The sequence below is a fragment of the Staurois parvus genome, unplaced genomic scaffold, assembly GCF_062004578.1.
Source record: "Staurois parvus isolate SC_StPar_1 unplaced genomic scaffold, SC_StPar_1.0 ptg000059l, whole genome shotgun sequence".
Taxonomy (NCBI): domain Eukaryota; kingdom Metazoa; phylum Chordata; class Amphibia; order Anura; family Ranidae; genus Staurois; species Staurois parvus.
In genome coordinates this window covers 11,394,416-11,411,993 of record NW_028317855.1, presented here as the reverse complement: position 1 = coordinate 11,411,993, position 17,578 = coordinate 11,394,416, and positions in this window count along the sequence as shown.

Genomic DNA, 17,578 nt, shown 5'->3' with positions numbered 1-17,578 from the left:
TTTGTGTGTATATACACTGATTTGTTGCATTTGCATAGCGCTTCACCATTTTTTGTTATAATTTACACATACTGAGGTATAGGGAATAGGTGATAGCAGCTGGCTATTTATTAGGTAATTTCATAGTTGAGCGCAGGAGGATATTTAAATTTTTTTCATTTATAGTGTGAAAAATAAAAAGCGCGCAGGTGACCAAATACCACCGAAAGAAAGCTCTATTTGTGTGAAAAAAGGACATAAATTTAATTTATGTACAGCTTTGCGTTGCAAAGAACGGCGTAAATTGCAGTATCTATACCATAGTTTGTAGATGCTATACCTTTCACACAAAGTAACCAATATACTGTACATTTATTGGGATTTTTTTTACCAAAAACATGTAGCAGAATACATTTTGTTCTAAATTTATGACTAACTTTGAGTGTACTATATATTTTGTATAGCAGAAAGTAAAAAATATCGTTTTTTTTTTCAAAATGTTTGGTCTTTTTTGTTTATAGCTCAAAAAATAAAAAGTGCACAGGTGATCAAATACCACCAAAAGAAAGCTCTATTTGTGTGAAAAAAGGACATAAATTTAATTTGGGTACAGCATTGCACGATCGCCCAATTACCAGTTGAAATAGTGCAGCACCAAATAGCAAAAAAGGCCAGGTCAAGGAAGGGGATGGGGGGTAAATCCTCAGGAGGGCAAGTGGTTAAGCCATTTTAGTTCTGTTTGTAAACAAACAACTGGGGATTTTATTCATCTATACCAATGGTCTCCAAACTGCGGCCCTTTGCTTGCCTCTATCCAGCCCTCAGAGTACTATTCCTCCCACTGATACCAACAAGAAGGCACCATTTCTTCCAATAGCACCAACTATGGGGCATTTTTCCTTCTACTGACACCAATGATGGGACACAATTCCTCCCAATGATATAAACAAGGTACTATTCCTCCAGCTAATACCAAGGATGGGGCACTATTCCTTCCTCTGATACCAATGATGGTGCACTATTCCTTCCTCTGATACCAGTGATGAGGCACTATTCCTCCCTCTGACACCAATGATGGGAAACTGTTCCTCCCACTGACACCAATGATGGGGCACTATTCCTCCCACTGTCACCAATGAAGGGGCACTATTCATCCCTCTGACAACAATGATGGGGCACTATTCCTTCCACTAATACCAATGATGGGGCACCATTTCTCCAACTAATACCAATAACTGGACACTATTCCTCCTTCCACTGACTACAAGCACTATGTCATTTTTTTTTACTCTTACTGACACTGGTACATTTTCTACTCCCACTAGCCACTCCGGCCCTCCTAAAGTCTGAAGGACAGTAAACTGGCCCTTTGTTTAGAAAGTTTGGAGACCCCTGATCTATAGCGGACATTTAAGCCTAGATGAGGGTCTGATATAAACATTAATGGGGGATCTCCACATACTGTATTTCCATCCATATATTTCCTAATTGAGGTATTTCAGAAAAAATACTGCATTTTGGCTAACAATCAAAAAGAGTCAAAGTATCAGAGAAAATACTGAGAAAATGTTACACAGCCTGGGCAATACCTATGACATTCTTCCACCAAATGTTTTATAAATAGACCCCATAGTCTATGCCTCCAGGACAGTGGTGGGTTAACAGAACAAATATACACTGAAAGGGAGGACCTAATTGGTATATTACACTAGAGAATGATCCACCTGTTCATGCTGCTACGTGCTATTCATAAATGAAGAGTAAATTCTTTGTTGTCAAAGTGACAAGTCAATACTAAGAGGCTGATGCTCCGTCACTACCTGGACAAGGTTCTCTAGTTTCCAATGCCAATTTCCACAAAACAACATCAAGTTCATTACTAAAAGTTGTCTCACCGTATCATGCAATAGTTGAAGGTTATCGAGTTTCTCACTGAGAAACAAGAAAACCGATCCACAGCTTCACAAGCCAAGGAGTTTTAATGATGAAGTAGGAGGCACATACAAATAATAATCACAAAGAGCTGTGTAGCATATATACCAAAAGGGATATTTACAGTAGCTGGTCCTCCTGGAAGAAGCAGTAATTTTGTTTGTACTGTGAAACAGAGGAAGTTCAACAAAATGAGACTCAAAGTGGAAATAAACCCTCATATCCTTTACAACCAAGGAAGATGCCATCTTAGCTTCTGATTGATCTGCAGTTGCCATTATGCTGCATATGTGATCAGTTATTACACAGACATTTGATGGCTTGACAGTTCAGGTTAAAGCAAAACAACTGTGACAGGTATCATTTACAGCATGCCTTGAATATAACAGTTTTGGGAAACTGTTAGTTCAGTGGGCTTCATTTTATGTGGTTGTGGTTGTAAACCTCATACATGAAATATGAACAAAGCATATCCCTCTATAGTGTGTACTTATCTCTATCCAGAACACTAAGTGTTATTTCTGTCTGCTGCCTCATTCCTCTGCTATCTTCATGAGATGCTTCTGACAAGTTTTCCTGGCACCAAGAGAAAAAAGGTGACAGGAAAGGAACTTCCAGCAGATTGAGCTCTGTTCCTGTGTGCTCTGTTAAGGGGGTGTGTCTCTTCCTTCCAATCAGCTCCCAGAGCTCTCCTCACTGAACTCTGAAGTGTGTAATTTCAGCTCTCTGGCCCCTTTTTCTGATAGCTCATACAAGTTTTATAAATTCTGGACTTTGAATGGATGTAGAGAAGACTTCAGATAAATATGTCCAACTTATGTAGGAGGATTTGTTTCATCACTGTGTACCGCCTGAGGCTAGTCAGTTCACTGGATAATCTGTATGTAAGGGTTTACAACCACTTTAGGTTGCATGTACGATGTGGGGCCCAAAGCCTCAAAGATTGTGGGTGAAGTTTTATGGAATGTTATTAAATTTTAGTACTATAAAGCCTCCAAACCCTACAGTATGTGAAGTACTGCAGTAGAAATGCCAGTCCAGAAGAGATTTGTACATAAGATGGGTTTCTCTGTAAATCTTTACATTTTTTTTTATGTAATCTTTATTTTGAGTTTTGCAAATACAAGGACAAAATAATGAAACAAGTCTGTATCCACATTTGTGCAAGGTATGGAATGCTATAAAGTAGAAAACTCAACAATCTTAATACCCATAAGTGTCATAATGCCTTAGACTCCCGGATAGGAACGCGTGTTCAAGGAGCAAAAATACAAAAGAGTAAAAGTGAGGTATCCGAGTATGCAAAATACCAAACCTGAAGAATAACATAAAACAAGTAAACAATGGCCAGCTAATACTGGCAGATAATCTAAATAGAGGTGTACACAGGCAGCCTAGAGTTAATCCAGGGAGGCTCCACCCAGGTATAGGATGCCCGAGCAGCCAGATCGACAGACCGGGCGACTAAGATACGGGCTATCCTCACACATCAACCAATCACCAAGGGGTGTCGACCCAGCTGCAAGTAAAACCTAGTGAGCCCACAGCTCGGGTGGAACCATATACGTAGCCAGACCAATGAGGAGCATGGCCATTCACAGATCGTGGATAAAATATATTTAAAACAAAAAAACAATAAAAAAGATAAAGAATACAAAATGAATAGGAATAAAATACAAAATAAAAATGCAGGACGCATGGCTAACCATGAGTTTAAAAGCCAGCAACCCATACCATGTTGCAGACTGAAAAGAATACTAGCAGAAACCTGCAACAGCTAAATCAAAGTGATAGACGAGGAGATCAACATCATTGGTGTGCCTAGACAAGTCGGTGAAAGTCTGGGTCCACCAAGGCAAGCAAGGCAAGCAAGGCAGTATCTAAGCTAAAGGAGACAGGGAGCAACTATACATGGCGTCTCCATGTGGCCCATATAGAGTTAAAACGATCTAGAGTACCCTTGCATGTAGCAATCAACTCCCCAGATTCCATAATCTCAGTCACTCTCTTGGTCCACTCCCCAGGACTTGGAAGACTCAAGCTCTTCCAATGAATAGGTATGAGAAGTTTAGCAGTGTTAAGAAAATAAGGGAGAGCACTATGTTTGTAATGAGTGCACAGAGCAAAAAGTGCAGCTGAGAAAGAGGAAGATCTATGCTCATGATCTCTGCTATGCGGTCTTAAACATCAGGCCAGAAAGGCCTGATACCAGGACAGTCCCACTACATATGAGAGGACATACCCCTTTGAACGCAGCCTCTCCAGCAAAGTTCAGAGACAGGTGGATAAATCAGAGCTAAGGTTGTGGGCACTCGATGCCATCTAGTCAATATCTTATAACTATTCTCCTGCATTCTGGTATCTATTGAGCTGGAGTGTGTCAATTGGTACAGGTGTTGCAACTGTACTTCAGGTCACATTCCCATTTCCTGATATAAATCGGTATAGAGCTAGGAGCACCTAAATAAAGTAGCTTGTATAGCACCCAGAGCATGTGTAGGACAGGATCATAAGTGTTCAGAAACCATGAGGGTGGATCTGGTCTGGGTAGGGTGACCTGATGAATAAAAAAAGTGACAAAGCAGACAATACCTCCAAAAATCTAGAGGGAAGCCACCAAACTGGGCCTTGAGAGAGCTCAATGAGACAAGAGCATCCCCCTCCATCAAACTGAGCAAGCTAAGATCCCTGAGTAGGACATAGGAGGGGCCAGTGATAAGGACCTGTTCAGTCTATCCCAAGTTTTAAGGGCGTGGATGGTCAGTGGATATATCCAATAGGAGAGACCTCTGTGATGCGACAGTTCCCATGGCGCATATGATAGATTATAGCCCATCATAGTTTTCTCTAGGGAAACAAAAACTTTAGAAGAGGCATGCAACTGCCAATTTAAAATCTGCTCTATAATACTGTTGTATGTCAGAAATGCCTAGGCCTCTTGTCTGCTTGGACCATTTCAGTATAGCCATTGAAATTTGTGGTCACTTGCCATTCCAAACAAATGTGAGAAAAAGGCTGGGGAGCTCAAGAAAGACGCATTTAGGTTTGGGGACAGGCACCATCTGCAGGATTAAGAGTATTTTGGGTAGAACAGTCATCTTGATTATGTTAATACAGCCAAGCCAGGTAAAAGTTCCAAGATTACAAATCGTGGTGGAGTTTACCGAGCAGGGGAGCATAATTTTAGGTGTACAAAGAATCAAGATGATCTGTAAGCCTGATTCCTTGATTCCTAGGTGAATGAAAAAACACTCTGTAGAGTGACAGCAAGATTAGGAGGGATAGTAATAGGTAGAATATCAAACTTCATACAGTAAATCTTAAAATTGGACTCCTGGCCATAATCGTTCAATCATGCCAGCAGGTTAGGCAGTGAGACAAGGAAGTCGGTCACATGAAATAAAATGTCATCAGCGTAGGCTGATAACTTATGCTTCATAGAGCCTACTGGAACACCCTTAATACTTAGGTTAGCTTGTATCTTTTGGAGCAATGGTTCCAGAGTCAGGGCAAACAAGAGTGGTGAAAGAGGATACCCCTGTCTAGTGCCATTCCGGATGGGGAACACGGAAGACAGAGCGCCATTGACCCTAACCTAGGCAGCAGGGGAAGAGTGAATTGCCATAATCCAGCTGGGCATATGGGGGCCAAGGCCCAACCTCTCCAGCACAGCTTTAAGAAAGCTCCAATTGACCCAATCGAATGCTTTTTCAGCATCGGTAGAAAGGGTGGAAGATGATTGTGGGTACAGGCCCAATGCACAAGCTGGATCACCCTAAGAGATTTATCCCTGGCCTCAGGACCAACTATAAATTCTGTTTGGTCATGGTGCATTATTGAAGGGAGGAGCCATTTTAACCCACTGGCGAGAATTTTAGCGGAAATCTTTAAATCTGTATTAAGTAGGGAAATTGAGTGGTAGTTCAGAGGCAAAGTATGATTCTTACCTTCTTTCAGCAGAAGAGTGACATGTACTAAAAGCCCCCCTTAGTAATATGTCCCCCAGAGGCAATGATAATTAAAATAGGTGCACATAGGGGAGTGAAGCTGGGGGGGAAACTTCATGTAATAAGCTTTTGGGCCAGAACATTTCCTATTAGGTAAACACTTCACTGTAGTTCGGCCTGCTGCTCAGGAGAAAGAGTAGGGAACCCTGAGGAAGAAAGATATGCCTTAATGCAAGACAATCTTTGTTCGGCAGCAGCAGAAGGAGACGCAGAGTCTAATTTTACAAAGCAGCATAGTAATTGTGGAACATAAAAGCGATACTGGAAGTGAGCTGGACCACTACCCCTGTGGGAGAGGGAAGCCTATGAACATGAGTGGATGCACTGTGCTTACAAAGAGCCCTTGTGAACCCTGCTGCATTTATTGCCATGTTCGTAATATTTATGTGCAACGAAGTACAGCCTGCATTGAAAGTGTCGATCAAGAAGTTTAGAAAAAGTTTTCAAAGCTCCTTGAGATGGCACAGGGCCTCTAGGTTTTAGTGGTAAGAACACACTGAAAATCTGCCTGCCTTTCCCTCTGAGCTTGGACTAAAAGGTAATAAAAGTACCCCACACAACGGCTTTATGGCCCTCCCAAAGAGCAACATCACTGAGCTCCCCTGTACTGTTTTCCACAAAATAGTTTGTAAGAAATATGTGCTACTATGAAGACATCATCTCATAAGTTTTAATTAAGCCTCCAGGACCAGGATTTGGCAGTGGTGTGGGGCATCAAGAAAAATGCTGTGATCGGGGAATGGTCAGAAATGGTGATTTGTTCTCTAATGCAATCCCCTTAAAGGTCCAGGGTATGGTGGTCCGTGAGCAGCAGGTTGATTCTGGTGTAAGAATTATGAACTTTAGTGTAATAGTTGTAGTCCCTTTTAGAGGTGTGAAGGGCCCTCCAGCTATCATTAGGGAGTGGGTTTGAAGAGATTTATCAAAATGCTGTGGGAATTTGTAGGACAATTCAGAGAGGTGTTGAGGGAAGGATCTGGGCTAACGTAATCTAATCTCCTTCCAGGATCAGTCTACTCTCCCTGAATTCAGCCAGTTCTAAGACAGAGTCAATGAAAGTGAGCTGCTGAGAATTCAGAGCATATAGAGTAGTAAAGATATACTTCTGGCCCATAATAGAGCCCTTGAGAAGGATGTATCTACCTTGTGGATCAGCATAATGCTCGCTGGGCTGAAATGGGCAGTGTTTGCTGATAGCAATAGCTGTGCCATGAGACTTTGCCACCAGGGAGTTGCTAAGGAACCTGTGGGAGAAGAGATGGGTGGGAAGTTTAGATACAGAGGTGTGAGTAAAGTGTGTCTCCTGAAGAAATAACACCTGCACCCCTAGCTGCTTCAGCTCCAACCATAGCCTATTACACTTGTTAGGACAACAGAGACCATGAACATCACACGTCACTGCCTGTACTGTAGCCATAGCAGAGAGAGTCGAAATTGTCCAGGCGACCAGATGAAGCTAACCAAATGGGGTGTGGTTGGCAAAAAAACAAACACAAAATAAACAACATGTACAGCAATAGGAAACATACACATACTTGTGAACAGGGTCACAGCACGTGTGAACAGCCAACCATGAGCCCGCAAAGAACTACGAGCTTGATCGAGGAAGCCCTCCCATAATGGTAGGTCAACCAGTATGAACCTATGTGGGAAATGTAGTTAGACATGCAGGATGCAACAAAGCTCCAACCTCCCACAGACAGAGAGAAAAAAGGGAATAAAACTACAATGGGGTCATAGAAATAGGGCCCCCACTGCGTCCCCCGGTTGGTAGGCAGCTACAGAGGGCAAGTCTCAAAGAAGGTGGAGACAAAGGGGTAGCAGCCGGTGGCACAGTGTTGCAATTGGTATAGTCAGACCACCCTGAGAAAAGTTGGAATTGGAGCCACCATGGCAAGGAAAAGGTAGAGAAGAGGCAGGTAAGCTAGATTCCTGAAGCGGAGAGCATGGGAGGCCCATCAGTCACCAGCAGAGGTGGTTTGCGGTGAGGTACCTGATGATGGGTGTTTACTACTTCTGGAGCTTCCCTTAGGCTGAGCAGGCAGCCAAGGTGGAGGGGCTGCAGTTACAGAGATATCCAGAGAGTGACAACAGTCCAGAAAGTCCATAGGTTTTAGCCCCAATTGAGACAGGAAGTGAGGAAGATCATCTTTAGTGCGCAGGATGGCAAACTGGCCATCTTTCATAGCTTAGAGGTTAAAGGAGAACCCCCACCTGTAGGTGATGCCTGCCTTACCAAGAGCTTCCAAAAGGGGGCAAAGTGCCCTACATTGCATTAGAGTGCAGCAGAACAGATACTAAAAGAAAACGAGTCGAGCCCCATCAAAGTCAAAGTAAGTCTGTTTCCTCATGCATTGATTAATACTTTATTTGTAAGCTGCACAAATATACAGTCAATGTCTCTGGGGTTAGGCTCATCCCGCGAGGGGACAGGCGGAGGGCCCTATGGGCCCTGTCAATTTCAATCGGGTCTGAAGATGAGAGGCCCAAAATCTCAAAAGATCCCCTGCATAGCTTCGGGCAACCCATGGATGCGGATATTGGACTGCTGTCTGCGGTTCTCATAATCATTCATTTGGCAAAGAAAGCCCTCAATCCTCTGATCCAGTGCCACACACTTATCCTTAAGTTGTGAAATAGTCAGAAGAGCCTCCTCAAACGTGTGCTACAGGGATACCTATCGGGTGCCCAGGTGGGTAGTGTGAGCTTTAAGTTGTACAATGTCTTGTTTAAAGGCCTTTTCCACCCTGCAACCAAAGTTATCCAGGTCCTCTTTAGTGGAAAGAGACCATATGTGTTGTTTCAAATCTTGATTCCCCAGGATATCAGAGACATCTGAGCTCTGGTCTTGTGAGGTTGTAAAGGTAAGGAGAGGCCGGGGAGCTGTGTCACTCACCAGCCTAGGAGATGCAATTGGGGAGATAGCAGAGTGCTGCAGCAGTGTGGCTGCAGCTAACAGGTCCCACTCCCACTCCAATGCCATCTTGGAAGTTCTCCACATGTCCGGCCATTGTCACAAAAGAAGACATCTAGGCAGCCTCTTCCAATGGCAGGGGTCCCCTGAGGCTGAGAAGAGAGTCTCTAGTGCTGGGACTTTGCAGGGTGAACTGAAAAGCTGTGGGACCCCCCTCCCCCCCGGTTGGAGCTGAAGTAGTAGCAATCTGCGAGGAGCTCTGGTACCCTGCTTCCTCTCTCCTCCATGGCTAAGCCAGGCCCCCATCTTTACATTCTTTGAAAAATAACTTTTCAGTGTGAAAAGTATAAGGTTATTCTTGCCACTTTTTAAAAAATAAGAAAAGTTGTCAAGAGTGTGGTGATTCTTTTTTTTTTTGTGACTGATGCAGCATGCAACAAACGGGAACAGCACCCAGGGAATCTGCGGTGAAGCCTAAGTTGAGCCACTCACCTTGAGTGGTATACATGGTTTCTGACCAACATCCAATAGTGGCAGAGTTTGGAGACCATAGCATCATGATAACATGTGCTGCTTATGGACAAATTCAGGGAAGTAAAAGAAAATGTATAATTTATTGAGCAGGAAAATTTGTATCTCTCAATATAGGGATGCTGGAGAGCATAAAGAGCCGCAATCACTTTATTTTGCTTGTTGATTAATTATTCATGCTTCTTCTGTCTTTATTTTGTGGAGAAGGCCCAACATATGTCACCAAAACCTCCTGAATGGCAAAATATCCCAGCACAGATGGATGAATCTCTTGCTGTGGCTATTCTATTTTGACTGGACCTGTCAGCTGTCAAAAAACAGTGGCTGCTTCAAGACATTTTTGATGACAATTTTCTGTCCAGCTCCTTAATTTTTTTTAATTCAGGGATGTCAGGCAGGAGGTAGGGGTTGATCAGGAACCAGACAAAATTTGAACAGTGTATGGCCAGCTCTATCCAGAGAGGCTAAAGGAATAATTTGCATAGTTAAATACCTTGAGCATACCTTGAACACCATTTTAAATGTATTGTTTTTCTTTTTAATTTTTTTAAAGCATGGCAAATAAAATACCCCAAACTGAAACTGGCCTTTATTTAATTTATAAATAACTTTGAAATGTATAAAAGACATAATTTTAGTTTTGCTGGGACAAATGACAATAACATTTGCTCTTTTGCCTACAGTAGCACAAGGGGTCTATTGATAAATGTATTCCCACAGCTTTCACTTAAGATTCAGGGCCCATTCACATCGTGGTGTCCTGGTACATTGAGTTGACACTGAAGCAATAATATATACTTTGGCATGCGCTAGTGTATGTTGCAGGAAAACAGCCCATTCAAAAAAATGGGCTGGCAATGTACAAAAATGTTCAAAAAAATAAAACTTTTTTTGCAGTGCAGCTCATAATGATGCATAGTAGTGCAATACTCTGTGTTGTGGTGTGCTGCATGTGCATTGGAGCTATGTTGCCTTAGTGCATTGAGATGCCTTTCAAAATGCAATGTGTGAATCCTAAGAGAACCCTGTGAATCTTGTGTAGAAATATTTAAAACCAGATCTCCTATGTGTTTTAAAACTAGAAAAACCCAATATTATCACGGTACATAGGTAGTGTACAGGTACAGCTCAAGTTTAATCTAATCTAAATCTGTGTGCCCAAGTATATAGTCACATTACACAAGACTCTCAATTTATTTTTGGCCAAATGGAAAGTAAATATATTCTATTACCTTTTCTTGTAGTAGATGGTATAATCATTTCAATACTGTACATTATTTCTCCATGGTAGCAGAGATTACACTATGAAGCTAGAATATCTGTTACGATTATTTATTTTCAGTCTAATTTACCTTATTATAAAAATGTTGTTTTATATGTTTTATAATTGTAATACACATTTATATGAAAATGTACAGTATATTGAACTTTTATAAAAAATGTGAATACCTTAGAATATAATTGCAAAGATGAACATTGGGGAAAAAAAGCTCCCCTGGCATAAGGGCTTCCTATGTACTGCAAAGGCTAAATGCTCATTTTTGCATCAGACACCAATACACGTTCACTTACCTTATCCCTTGTTCCCCTTGTAGTCACAGTTCTCCTCTTCCCTCCAATGTCCAGGGTCATGAGTGGGCCCTCTTTATTTACAGTCTATATGTGATGATGTCAGAGTGTGACTGATTATTAATTTAGGAGAAGAAGCCTGTGGGAGTGAGAGATGATGTAGGTAAAAGTGCTTTTTAATGGTGCCACAGGCACAAACGAGCATTAAACTCTTGCCGTACTACAAGAACAGATTTTGTAATCACCTTTCTATTATTAAAATTTGATAGCTTAGTAGGAAGTTTACAAGATACTGTAAATGGATAGGAAATATTTTTTTTCCAGTGGGTACTTTTTTTTTACTTGGAATATTAGAAAGATTTCCAATTAAAGCAATTTATCAGTGTGTGAATAGAAATAAATGTACCCATGATTTCTTTATCAACTGTTTTATCAGTTTTCAAGAAACTTCTCATTGTTTTTTTATCACCCAATTTAAAGAAGACCCACAGAGAGTTGGTGGATAAAGTCTTTTTAATAGAGGAAATGCAGTGTTGCTCTTGAATTTATATACCCCTAGCAGAGCTTGTAAAATTACAGCCATTTGTGCTGCACAATTGGCATACAACTGCCTGTCTACAATATGGCAAACAGCAACTAGTGAAACTTTGTGTTGCTATGGATATTTGGTAGTTTTTAGAGCTTAGATATTTGTTAAATTGTTAGATTTTAATATCATGTGCTGTTTTAGAAGCTAAGCCTCCCATATTTATGTGCAAATGAACCAGTCAGACTGGTTTATGAGCTGAGCTGAGGATAGGATGCAACAGGAAACAAGGGTGAGGGGAAAGGACCTTGAACAACCATGTGGGGACAGACAAAGACAGAGTTATTCTGAAAGACAAAGAAGTAGCAGTTGTTCTGGAGACTTGGAAGAAGAAACAGTATGTTGGAGATCTTTGAAGGAATCTCAGAGCCGCGAGAAGACTCCATTACCAGAAAGAACTAAATAACTTTTAGTGTATGCCTATGACATAGATAGTCAGCTTCTGCATGTTTTAGGCATATTTTGTTATGATTTGTGTTTTCTGCAGTTGTATGAGCAGATTTTCTGTTCAGTAAAGCACATTATTACACTACAGAGTTTTAATCGCTCCCATAGTTTGTACGGTAAAAGAAACTTCATAGACCAAGCAAAACAAACTTTTAAACTGTTGGAACAAAATCACTCAGGGTAATGATGTCAAAACTGAAAGTCACAACTATATATTAGCTGAATGTATCCTGGCTCGGTTTGGGACAGGTTCGCCGGACATTACTGAACTTTGGGTGCCAAATCCAAACCCCACTGAAGGCAATGGGAGGTGAATTTTAGAAATCAGTGATGGTCATTTTCTAGGCTAATAGGACAGGGACTGTCTAGCAAATGGCATGTTGAGGCTGAGCACTGTCCTGTGGAACATGTACGAAAGCAAGCACATTTTTAAACAATCCTGTTTGGTGGGGAGCAGCAAATTTAAAAATGTTGACAGTGAAGCATTAAAGTGCACAAATCCTACCCATTTGCTGTAACAGATGTAGAAACTATGTCTGTGGCAGCACAGGGTTTTACACACACTCTTGGCAGCTGCAGTGTATATTTTGACAAGCCAACTGCTGGCTGGCAGACGGTAGCATTCAGGCAGCTGTGCAGCAACCTAATAGCTTCCATCCACTCTGATAATGCCCCCCCCCACATGACCCTGCCATGCTTCCTGGGCAATATGTACAAATCGGAGGACCTGGGACAAGTATATGTGTACAGGCAGAGGGGAGGAAGACCAGCAAATGTCTTTTCGCTGACCTCCCCTTTCTGTAAAACGCCAGTGCTGGGTCCCCATATCACTTTCCCTAGCTGATAAGGCTGTGGAAGAAGCTAATGGAATACGAGCTTTATTGGAGAACAGACAAAACATCAGGGGTCTTTTACACTCCTGATGTTGCATTAACCACCTCAGTAGCGGTCACTTTTACCCTCTTCCTGCCCAGGCCAAAATTTAGCTTTCCGCACGCTCACAGTTTAAATGAAACTTGCGAGGTCATCACTGTATCCAAAATACATCTTTATCATTTTGTTCACACTACTAGAGCTTTCTTTTGGTGGTATTTAATCACCACTGGATTTTTTTTAAATTTTTAGTTAAATAAACTAAAAAAGCAAACATTTTGAAATAAAAAACAAACTTTTCTTTGTCTCTGTTATACAATGTTGCAAATAAATAATTCTTCTCCCTAAGTTTAGGCCAAAATGTATACTGCTACATTTCTTTGATGAAAATAACCCTAATTAGTGTATAATATTTAGTCTGTAGGAAAGTTATAGAGTCCACAAACTATGGTATATAAATGAAAATTTAACAATCCTGTACTTGAGGCCCAAAAATGTCAGGACAGATATCCCTCAAATTACCCCTTTTTTGGCAGTAGAAAGTTTGTGGTATTTAGTAAGAGGCATGGCGAGCTTTTTGATGCAAATTTTTGTTGCAATTTTTTGGAAAATGATTTTTTTTTACATACTCTCACCAGTGCAGTGCAGTTCATCATATAATTTGTGTGGCAGTGATCAGGGACACTGACTGGTGACAGTGTGAAAAAAAAATAAAATAAAAAAAATATATATATATATATTTTTTTTCAATTTTTTTGTTACATATTTTCTTTTTTTTAAGATATTTTTGTATAAAAAACTGTGACCAGAGTAATATAATGTTACCTTGTACTACTCTGGAGAAGTGCTTAGTATTTTTTTTTTTTACACATTATGATTTTCTATAGCAATGAATTTCACTGCTATAGGCAAGGATTTAAAGTGTTACTAAACCCATGACCCCGCATCCACTATATCTGGTCTCTCACAGTACACAGAACATGGAAATGCAATTATTTCAGTAAATATAAACTGCTAAATGCCTTTTTTCAACAGAAGTTAGTGCAGTATTGTGGTTTCTATCAGTGTTCAGCCAAGCACGAGCTATAGCTTTTAGGAGGAGTTTTCTTTCTGCTCTAGGAAGATGGAAATCCCCTGATTCTCTGTCTGGACAGTGCTGATTGGCCCTGTGCTGATCACATGCACTCTCCCAAAAAAAAAAAAGAAGCTCTCTAGCAATGCACACCAACCTGAGCATCTGCAAAATGCCTACAGTTCAGTCTATCTGATCAGGAGATAAGAGGTAGTTGCTTGAAAAAGGGGAGTAACAGAGAAAACAGGATCAAGCAGCCTTTTTGCACAATGCAGAGTATTAAACCCTTAGGTTCCATTGTGAGTATAACAAGCATGCTTTATTGCATATACAGGCTGATTTTACTGTTGTGGGTTGAGTAACACTTTAACTGAATGAAATCGATTCATTCAGTGTCTTTTGCTGTGATTAGCTGTAATTGGCCACAGATACTCACATGACACAGATGGGCTGTGATTGGGCCAGTTTGTACCATGTGATTACTGTGACCAATCACAGCTAGCAGCACTGTATATTATGGATGGCATGAAAAGCCATCCATTGTTTACAATTGCCATGTGATTGGTCCAAAAATGGGCAGCATGGCCCCGCGGGCATGCACGAGGTGGTGATCTTGGAGGATGTCATGTGATGTTCACATGGATTGACGAAAGTCCCGTCTGGCCATCTTGTTATTGGGTGAGCGGGAACTGGTTAAAGACAACCTGTTGTAGCCAGATACTGGCACAAAGCCTCAAGACCCAGCATGTCTGCTTGCTATGTTCTTATTGACTTTCATTACTCCTACGTGATTTGCCCAGACCGGGTGTTGGGGGAAAACATGCTGAAGAAGAGAATCAAGGGATGTGTAGTTCCATCACCTTCAGCTTGAACTGCTCTTTGTTGAGAGAAAAAAGCTACAGCTCCCAGGAATCCCAGCAACTGAGGATGAGGGAGAGTGAGAACTGTTACAAATTGTAAGGTTCAGGGCATTTGGCACCAGACCGGGGAAGATGATAGGTGTCTTGACAGAGTGCTAAGTCTGTTACCACCTGTCAGCCAGCACAGCCTATTTGCAGAGAAACAGAGAAAAACCGCTAGTCTACCCTCAGCTGTTCCAGAGACACAGAGTGGGATTGCCAATCCACCCTCAGCTGTTCAAGAAGTGTCACATGGTTTGCCACAGACACTGAACCTTTAGCCCATTACTGCCTTACTCTACACTCCTTGGCAATCACCCAGCCTATTCAGTCCACTTTCAAGGCCATTGCCTCAAACATACAGAATTACCTTTCTGACTCAGTATCACTTTTGGAAACATCCCTCCCCTTCCTGAACTTAGAGTAACTCTGTCACTGGTATGAGATCTTCTTTCAGTTCAATTCTCTACAGTCGCCTTTGCTATAATTGTCCTCCTGACTCTAAGCAATTGAGAACCACTGAGCTCTACTATTGTGCACCACCATAAAGGCCCCAATCAAGCCAGCAAAACAAAATTCTTCTTTGGATATCGACCCCGGCCACAGACTTCACCGCCCAATCCTTACACTTTTATTGCGTGTAGTTCAATTTTTATACAGTGAAGTCCTGAAGGCAGACTTGAACATAGCACTCCAGGGGTCTAATGGTGGTAATAGTCTCCAGAGGGATTTGTAATATACTTCTTAGCTGCCATTATTGCACCCCTTGTGACCTTTTTACAGTTTAACCGGATCTTATTGTCTGGTGTAATCTGGGCTCGGTCACCCTTTGCCTTATTGTCCACAAACATCTGTAGCATAGACGGTCTCTATATAGTGTTAGGAGTCATTGCGTTCTCTTGTTCATTGGCTGTGTTACTTTATTCTCATTTGAGCTGTTTGATATGAATAAAACTACAGCTTCAACTCTATTGGGTGTTGTCCAACTCATTGAGTAGGGGTGTGTCAGAGTGGTTAAAATAGTAATACCCGTAGTTTATATACCAGAGATCTTATTCACTCAGTGATTCTCTTGAGGGTGAGCTACACTGTCTCCAAAAATGCACTTTTTGCCCCCTATGTGATGAAAAAAGGTTTACTTAAAAAAAATGTAAAAGTTCCACCTAAGTAGTTAAAATCTCACTCAAAAAATGTTTGCCCCCCCCCACCTACATGCAAGAAGGAATACAGTATAAAGGCTTGCATCAGGGGGTGCCTACGCAGGAAAACATCGATTGTGCTATGCATGTTACATATCAAAGCACACATAAGAGTGAAAGCAAAAATTCTACACTCATTATTCATGATTAACGCTAACCTGATGGCATGTAGATGATTTTAACGCACTGCCTGTGCGTACCAAAGTTTGTTGTCATTTCACAGGTGCACAATATATTATATTTCACCAAAAAATTAGGTACTTTTTGTGTTTTTGTGGCCTAAAATTAACTTTAGTGCATTTATTTTCTGAAGTTTTGCATTTCCTAAACTATTTGCTAATATTTTGAGGCATAAAAAAATTGGAAGTAACACTATTTTATTTTTTAGTGTGTCTGCTTTCAGAAAATATGTAATGTTTTGTGGGTTTTATGTAATCTTCAGGTCTAAAATGATTTTTTAAACATGTAAACAAAAATGCGAAAGAAACTCTGGAAGGGAAAGGATTAACTGCTTCCCATCTGCCCTATAGCAGATATACTGCTACAGGGTGGCACGAGTGTGCAAAATCATGTATATATACTGTATGTGATTTTGTATTCCAGGGGGAGCGCATGAGGTGTGCGCACTCCCTACCTGGGTCACCATTCAGCTGTCAATCACTGGGTCCTGGCAGGTGATTACTTGCAGGCACCCGGTGATTGCCAAGCATCTCCGATGGGAGGGGGAGAACTGTTAGTAAACAAAACAGTTCTCCTCCCTGTCAGCTCGTACACACTGCACAGCCATGCAAAGAAGTGTGCTTACAGTGAAGCACTAACACACAGCCCCTAGTAAAACAGCATACAGCACACAGTCAACCCTTTGATCACCCCACATGTTAACCCCTTCCTGCCCAGTGCCATTAGTACAGTAAAAGTGCTTTTTGTTAGCACTGATCACTGTATTGGTGTCACTGGGGATGTCAGTGACACCAAGTCAGTTCCCCCAGTGTCATAATGCCTGCTATAAGTCGCTTATTGCCGCCATTACTAGTAAAAATTAAAACTATAACTTTTATGTACGTAAACCAATTAATTTACATGTATTGGGATTTTTTTTTAGCAAAGACATGTAGTAGAATACAGTTTGGCCTAAATATATGACGAAATTTTAATTTTAACATTTTTTTACTGGACAGGTTAAATAGAAAAAAGTCAAAAATATTGTTTGCTCCTCAAAATTGTCGGTCTTTTCTTTTTATAGCGCAAAAAATTAAAAAATGCACAGGTGAGCAAATACCACCAAAAGAAAGCTCAATTTGTGGGAAAAAAGACATACATTTCATTTGGGTGCAGCGTTGCATGACTGCGCAATTGTCAGTTAAAGTAATGCAGCGCCGTAACGCAAAAAATGGCCTGGGCAGGAAAGGGGGTAAATCCTCAGGAGGGCAAGTGGTTAAATACCATGCTTGAAGGCACTTGTAACCTGACTAGGAAGTGGTGCATTTGTAAAATAAATACAGTACAATTATATATACAATGTACTACAGTGAAACATCCTTTTGCAAAGAAAAAAATGCTGTTTAAATTG